The sequence below is a fragment of the Echinops telfairi genome, unplaced genomic scaffold (genome assembly GCF_000313985.2).
Source record: "Echinops telfairi isolate 266 unplaced genomic scaffold, ASM31398v2 ScPeMD7_6273;HRSCAF=7185, whole genome shotgun sequence".
Taxonomy (NCBI): domain Eukaryota; kingdom Metazoa; phylum Chordata; class Mammalia; order Afrosoricida; family Tenrecidae; genus Echinops; species Echinops telfairi.
In genome coordinates, this window is record NW_022110173.1 from 144,699 (window position 1) to 152,642 (window position 7,944).

The window sequence follows — 7,944 nt, forward strand, 5'->3', positions numbered from 1 at the left end:
GAGGGGAGGCTGCAATGTTCTCTCTGGGTCCGAGTGCGCCCGCCGCTCCCCTCAAAGCAGAAGGACGCCGGGCTCCCGGGGCACACCTCTCCCAGCCCAGCCACTTGGCCGGCGCCGCGCCCCGCGCTCCACCACTTTGAGGAGCCGCTCTCCGGCCCGGGCCGCCCGGATCCGCCGCAGCTGCAACCACTGGGCTGCCCCTGCGAAACCCCAGCCCTGACTCCCGACTCCGAGATCGCCCAAGCCCCCACCCCCGGCCCTCGGCACCGCCCCCTGCTTAGCATTCGGCCAATGGGCGCGTGGCCTACCCGGCCCGGTGGGGAAGCCACACCCCCCCAATGACACAATATCTTTAATAGGATTAGCCTTCTGCTGTGTGCCTATACTAGTGCGCCCCGGAACCCTCGCTAAATGTCAAGGGCTCCAGCTGGGAGTGAACCACCTCCCATCGGGACGCTCCGGTCTCTTTAACCAAAAATGGGGGCGGCGAGAAGGGGCTGGAGGGAGCAACCACCCAAAGGAAGGCAGAAACGTCCGTGGTGGAAAAGAAGGGAGCGCGGCCACTATCACACAGAGGACTGTCCGGCTGGGGTGCACGGTCTCCCGGCTCTGCAGCTCCACCCGCGTGTGCGTGCACATACATACACACACACACGCCTCACACACGCTTGTGCACACGTGGGTCTGGCTATGGCGCTCCAAGAGACCGCAAGGGAGGTGGGAGGTGTGGGAAAAAGCACTCGGGGCCTCTGTGGTGCGCGCACGCGCGCGTGCACACAGCACACCCGCGGCCCCGCCAGTCTTCTGCAGCTGCCTGAGCCCCCGCCCCTGTGAGTTCCGAGTTGGGAAGCCGCTGCAGCTGGGATCCCAGCTCAATCTGGAGCGGTAGGTGGCCGGAGTGGGGGTCCTGTTTTGCCCCTCGGCGTCCTGCCCAGTGCTCTGGGCCCCCGGGCTGGGTCCTCTCCAGTGAGGAGCACGGGTAAAGGGCTGGTCAGGGAAGCCGCGCGCGGAGTGATCTTCTTAAGGGCTTGGGAACATGCAGGTGCAGCCTTCATCCTCGGGTTTTTGCAGGAGCCTGCAGTGCCGCCCCAGGGCCACCAGTTTGCAGACTGATGCCGGCTACAAAAGCTTGGGGGCGGGGATTCCCAGCTCCCTTTTCGGTCGCCATCCTTGTCACTCAGCAAGAGTGCTGAGAGCGCCTGAGAGTAAGAGTTAGGCTCGGTATCCCCAGCACCTGCCACTGGGCTGGGGTGGTTGGGGAGAAGAACACGCTTCAGTGGGAGGAGGTGGGGGGGGCTGGCATGGCCTTCTGGGATCTGATCTGACATTTATTCCACACCTGCTAGGTGACCAGCACAGCAGCGAGGCCCTAGAGGAAACAGAAGCGGCACTGCTCCCAACCCTTTGGGCACATACAATCTAGTCAGGAAGACAGGAGGCCATTAATCACCGAGGCAAGGAAGGGGGCAATGGCTGGAACAGAGCTGCCACGCTGACTGCGGCTGTGTGGGCAGGGGGACCTGAATCTCAGCCAAGGGGGCTTCCAGGCCCCCTGGGCTCTGCCCCACGCCTGGCCCCAAGGCAGGCCTCCATCCTCAAAGTGAGCGCTGCCAGGCTGCGGGCAGCTCAGGTTCTTGCTACTCTAAGCCCCTTCTCAACTCAGACCCAGTGGTCCTGCCCTGAAACTCGACCTGGGATGGGTCTGGGCCACCAGCACCTTCTCCCCTGCATGGGCGCCGTGGTCTGGAGGCTGCTGTCTCCAGATGAAGGGGGCAGATGTCTGGCTGGCTCGTGACTGAGCACCATGCCACCTGACTGGCATGCCTAACACCTTCTGTCCTCTTCACCTTCTCCCAGGCGGCGCCCCAGGGGCTCTCGCTGCCACTGCGTTCTCCCCACATTACCTTTGTTGATGCAGGCAGGGGAGGTCACCTGCCTGCTGCAGCCGGCATCCGGAGGCCGATTCTGCACACTTAGCTCTTTGGAGCTGTGTGATCAAGGGCAAGGTACTTTGCCTTCCTGAGCTTTCTCATGCCTTCCTCTTGAAGGGGGCTTTGAGAGTGCCTCCCTCCTACAGGAAGGAGATGTGAACAAAGGGAGCTGGCAGTGTGAGGGCACTCTGAGGACTGTACGCACAGAGCAAACGTAAGATGCGGTGATCGCTGTCCTCAGATGGAGACCTGGTTCCGGTCAAAGTCCTCCTACTCCTAGGCTGTCACACACACACACACACACACACACACGCACACGCACACGCACACGCACACTGCCCGCCATCACTGCCCACACCACCTTCTAATCTTTCCTGTGTCTCAACTCTCCCCAACTCACACCCTTGTCCAGTCCAGGCTAGCTCCGCCCAGGTCCCTACCTTGTTCCTCACTTCTGATTATAAAGAATTCTTGCCACCAACTACTCCCTCAGCAGCCCCGGCAGAAGCCTGGAGGGAAGAGAGTGGCGGGGACAGGAAGAGAGATGGGGCTGCCCGACTGAACAGGTCTACTCTGGTCACGCTTGTCAAAAGGGCACCCGAAGTTCCGCTCATCAGTGCATTAACAAAGCTGCAGTTCAATCCCATCGGGATACAGGGCCTCGTCAGTCTCAGAGCCATAAGGTGCCACTCGGGGGGAATGAGCCTGAGGGAGCATTGAAGTGCTCTGCTGAGAACCAGGTTAACTGTGTGAACCCACCCGTAGGTCCATAAGAGAAAGGGCCGAGGGAGCTGCTTCCATGAGACTGCAGCCTCAGAGGCCACTGGGGCCACTGGGGCCACTGCATGCTGCCATACAGGGTCCCAGGAGTCCGAGCGGGCTCAGCGGCGCACACCACAGCACACAGACCACCGCCACTCATTGTCACACTGGGGTGGCTTGCGTGTTACCACGCCACTGGAAGTGGTATTTCATATGCCAGCAGGGTCACCTCCGGTGGGCAGAGTATGGCAAAGCTTTCAGACGCAGACAGATTGGAAGAGAGGGCTGGTGATCTATTTCGCCAGTGAGAATCCTTTGGATCACAACAGAAATGGTCCAACACTGCTGGAAGCCATGCCCACTAAAGTGGAAGGCACTCAAGTGTACCAATGGCCATGAAGGTGGCACGGGACCAGGTAACGCTCCATTTGTCGCCCACGGGCCCACCACACGTCGGTACCATCTCAATGGCAATGAACAGTAAGACAGACATCAAGTTTTTACATGCAGGGGCTGACTTAATCCTCACGACACCATACAAGATAGGCATGGTTAAGATCCCCATTTTACAGGGCAGGACCCGTGATTTCAAACCCAGGCTCTTCACTTACTGGAGCTCTAGGCTTACATAGCTCCTGCCCTTGGGAACCTAGCAGGCTAACAATGTCTCAAAGCGCAACCGGAAGTCGAAAGTCCTGGTGCGCAGTCCTCCCAAAGGCCACGGAGTCAGGGGTCACGGGGAAGGCGTGGTCAGAAGTGGGGCCTCGGGACTGATCACTGACAAGGGATTGATCACCAAGAGATGGCATCTCCTAGAAGAGGAGAGGAAGAGGAAGAGGAGAGGAAGCTATTCCACCCGAGGCAGCAACTTGGGCAAAGGTGACAGGGGCCACAGGAAGGAGGGTTTCGAGATAAAGAGAGCATATACCATGTCAAAGGCACCCTGGTGGTGCTGCTGGGTGATCGCTGACCACACAGTCGGCAGTTCAAATCCACAGGCCATGCCACCGAAGAAAGATGAGGCTGTCTGCTCCCCAAAAGGGTTACAGTTCTGGAAGCCCTCTTCCAGGTTGCCGGGCATTGGAATCAACTTGCTGGCAGTGGGTGTGTTTGGGTTTTATGCCAGGATGGGACAAGCAGAGAGATGGGTGGTCTTTGGGCCCTCCCCCTGGAGGTGAACTGTCTTCAGTGGGGTCTGGCTAGGAAGAAGGGGTTGGGAGAGCGCTGGGAAGGCTAGGGCTCACACTGGGGGGACCCCAAGCGGTGCGGCTCAGCCCTGATGGAAGCAGAGAGAATGCTCCTGGAATCAAAGGTGAACTGCTCGGTGAGGCCTTCTATGACACACAAAGGCCAGGCTTTCTGCCCCCAGGAGCTTCCCACACAGTGAGACACATACCGAAGGAGTGTTCTAGGGGTGGGGCCTGGCAGCAGCTGTGGGGGTGGGGGAGGCGAGCAGACTAGCGGCTATGGGTGCGTCAAGGCCACGGATTTGGGGTGCAGAGGGACCAACCAGCCAGAAAAGGTGGTCCTAAGTGCCACCTCACAGGCCCCCCTCCTGATGCTCAAACACTTGAGCTAGAAGGGGTAGGCTGCCCTGGACGGGACCCGGAGAATGTGAACAAGGCAGGGAGCTGCCTTTCCTTTTAGTTTTTTTAACAACAACAAAAAAGTGAAGCCAGTACAGAATTCCCAGCGGCAGGAAGAGCCGTGAACATGTGAGGTCAACATGCAGTTTCTCTCCTGACTGGCAACAGGGGAGATGTGGGTTTCAGAGTAAATGCCAGACTCGCTGCCTCTCCCTGGATGTCACAGGCTGGCAGCACGAAACAGAGCTCGGAGTTGGGGCTCCCGTTCACCCACACACATCAGCCCTTCTGACCTGCCCCGGGGTATTTCTGTATTTAGCCAGATACCAGCTCCTTCGGCAGCCTATGCCTCCAGGCCAGTCCAGCAGCCTCACCTAGAATGTAGGTTAGACGCATAGGAGTGTACTGTCCTATGGAAGGTGGGAGGTGGGCTGCTATTGCAAGAGGGGAGCTTATGTTCTGTGTTCTAAACCCCAAGATCGACATCTTCTCCATCTGTATACGAAGTGCTTTCATTGATGAACAAACTATTTACTGGGAGGGGTCCCCCATGGGGGAGGGCGCAAAAGAGGAGAAGGAGCAAGAGAGAGCCCTTACGGAGAGCACCTCTGAAGATTTCACCTGAAGGGTCACTAGTCTGAGGATGATCGGGAGACCCAAGGGCAGAGTGGTGCTCCCATTTGCTCCCATGGAAATAAAACAGCTAGGCCACGCCGTGGTACCACATTTGGCCAGCATTCAGGAAGGACAGTGTCAATGATGAAGAAAAGATTGGGGTAGCAAAGAGCTAAAAGGGGTTGGCTTGGCTTGGCTTGGCTTGGTTCCTGAGACCAGGGCAAGAGATCTAAAGTGAGGGGAGGAGGGGGGCATTGGCTGGAGGGAGGGGATCATGGTTAGATTATAGAGGAGGGTGGATTGTTGAGAGGCTCCTTCGCAGTGTGGCTGGGACACCTCGTTATGTGGAGAAGTCTGCTTCTCCATTCTCTAGGTCTTACTTCAGGAGCCCCAGTGGCACCATGATTGATTGGCTTGTACCAATGTGTGCTCAACTGCTAGCCAAAGACTGGAATTCGAACCCACCCACTGCCCTGCGTCAGAGAGGACCTGGCAATCTGTTGTCCGAAAGCCTAGACGACAATTCAACTCTGTCCTAAGGGGTTGCCATGAGACGGATGCCACTCAACAGCATATACAGAGCAGAGGTCTGGGCTCAGCATGCCACAGTACTTAGCCTGTCTGCTTGGGCTTTGTCACTGGGCTTCTCATGAGGGGCAGGGAGGGGACCCCGCCTATCATGATAACCACAGGAGCCCTGGTGGCACAGTGGGGTATGCATTAAGTCAGCCATCCGAAACCATCAGCCGCTCCTGGGGTCAAAGACAAGGCTTTCTGCCCCCATAAAGAATCACCGTCTCGGAAACGCTCAGAGGCAGCTCTACTCCGTCCTATAGGGTGTCCATAAGTCAGAATCAATCCGATGGCAGTGAGCTTGGTTTGGGTTTTTGGAGCCGCAATAACCACCATGTGGCAGACACTCGGAAAGTGGGGGAGGGTAGAAGGGAAGGGAAGATCATCAGCCCTAAGCCCTGAGTTCCCCCAAGGGCCCATGTTCACTTACCAAAGGCAAGCCCCCAAGCCAGAGAGCACTGGAATTGTTCCTGGGAAGGAGACTACCTAAGGACGTCAGAACTTGAGCAGGGAGCCCAGGAAACAGAAATGTCCTGTTACAGGTAAGAGCCGACCTGAACGCGCCATGAGCCTGCCGTTTTGCTCGTAGCTGCGTTCCCAGCACACAGAGCAGTCCAGAGTGGAGAAACGAATGGGCACGCAGACTCACGGGTCTGGAATGCCGTCCTGAAGAGCGAGCGAGCTCGGAAAGATGGGAGGCAGGAAGCAGAGGCGACTGGGACAAAGCCAGACAGCGGACAGTACTGCTCCTGGGCTCCTCCCCATGCCGGGCGGGCCAGGCCTAGTGGAGGGGCTGTTAAGACCATCAAAGAGCCTGGTGGTGGTGGTGGGTAAGCACTGGACTGCTCACCACAAGGTCGGTGGTTCAAACTTATCAGCTGCTCCATGGGAGGAGGATGGGCTGTCTGCTCCATAAGGGTTTATAGCCTGGAAGCCCTCTAAGGCTCCGGGGCAGTAACTGGATAGGTAAGGGCAGGGTAGGAGAGCTCAGCCTCCTGTTCCCAGAGTCTGCTGGACAGTGCTGTGTGTCACGTCTCAACGCCCAAGAGCAAAGCTGCCTTCCAGCTATGGACAGGCCTTGACAGAGGTCACTCAGGGCTACTAAGAACACCGGACTGTGCAGAGAGCCTCGGCCACGTGTCCACACTCCACTAGTGACAGGTGAGCACACCAGTGTCCATCAACTTAGGTCAGAGGAAATGGGGCCACCCAAATCCACCAGACCTCACCAACGGTGTGGCCCCTCTACCACCAGGGGCCAGGCAGGAGGCCGTCATCCCAAAGCCAACTCTGCCCTCCCGCCTCTGATGTCAGCTCAGACACACGCCTAGTAAGTGTGTGGCAGGAGGGCCGTGTTCCGTAAGAAAGGATGGCATATGTCCAGTTCAGTGGGCCGTGACCCTACCATGACCCAACCCAACCCAACCACGCAGAGGAAAACCAGACCCAAAGCACTGTCATAGAGTCAATTCCAACACAAAGCCAGCGTGGAGAACAGAGGAGGCCTGCTCCCTGTGAGTTTCCCAGGCTGTGAGTCTTTACAGAAGCAGATGGCCTCGTCTTTCTCCCAAGATGTGGCTGGTGGGTTCGATCTGCTGACCTTGCGGTTAGCAGTCCAACATGCAACCCACGATGCCATCAGGCATCCTCTGGCAAAATAGCGTATGAAAAGACTTGATGCTTTGGCATCAGGTAGCTCTGTGTTCAGACCCTATCTGCAGGGAGCCACCTAACTACCAGGTATCCTGAAATGACCACTTAAGCTGCTCGGTCCCTCAGTTTGTCCAGCCACAAAATGCAGATGATAGGACGCTCCGTCCCAAGGAGGGTGTTTAAAGATACAGGCAGGAGATCGTGAATGTCACACACACACAGCACAGTGTGTGGGACAGAGCGAAGGCTTGCTGAATCGAAGCTTTTATCATTAGCAACAACAGTCCCTTCTCAGTTATAATGTAGTTGAACAGAGAAAGATACAAGACAACACATAATCAATACGCAATGTTCTGTGGCTCAAATTATAAGGGTGAATGTTGGCAGCTCTTCCCCTTCCTCGGGGAGGCCTGCAGTCTGGGCCCTCCTCTCTCTCCTCCCTCCCCCGTCTCAAGACAGTGCTTCATACCCACCTGCTGCTGACACCCACACGTGTCCCTGGGCCTGGCTTGTCTCTGAGTCCCAAGACGCCCGCAACGCATGTCCTGCTTTCACTAGGTAAACACCGCCCCGCACCCCACCCCACCCCACACCGCCCGGGCTATCTCCCAGGCAGGCCATTTCACACGGCCCCTCCCCTTCTCTGGAGAGAGCCTAAAGAGCAACCCCAAAACGTACTTTCTGCTAAGGTCAAAAGCCCGAGATGTACCCCTCCAAAAAGACACAAATCCTATCCTATGAGCCGGCCACCTCTTCTGTCTCCACACAGTGCCCTGGGCCCATCCCGGCTCCTCTCTCACAGAGCTCTCCAGTCCACTCGTGTG

At 57.5% G+C, this 7,944-nt stretch overlaps 1 protein-coding gene across 1 annotated transcript in view; it reads right to left on the minus strand.

Annotated features, from left to right (window-relative positions):
* Positions 1-7,944, minus strand: part of TSPAN9 (tetraspanin 9) — a 245,098-nt gene that overhangs the window by 113,047 nt on the left and 124,107 nt on the right. The gene's annotated exons all lie outside the window — the stretch shown is intronic.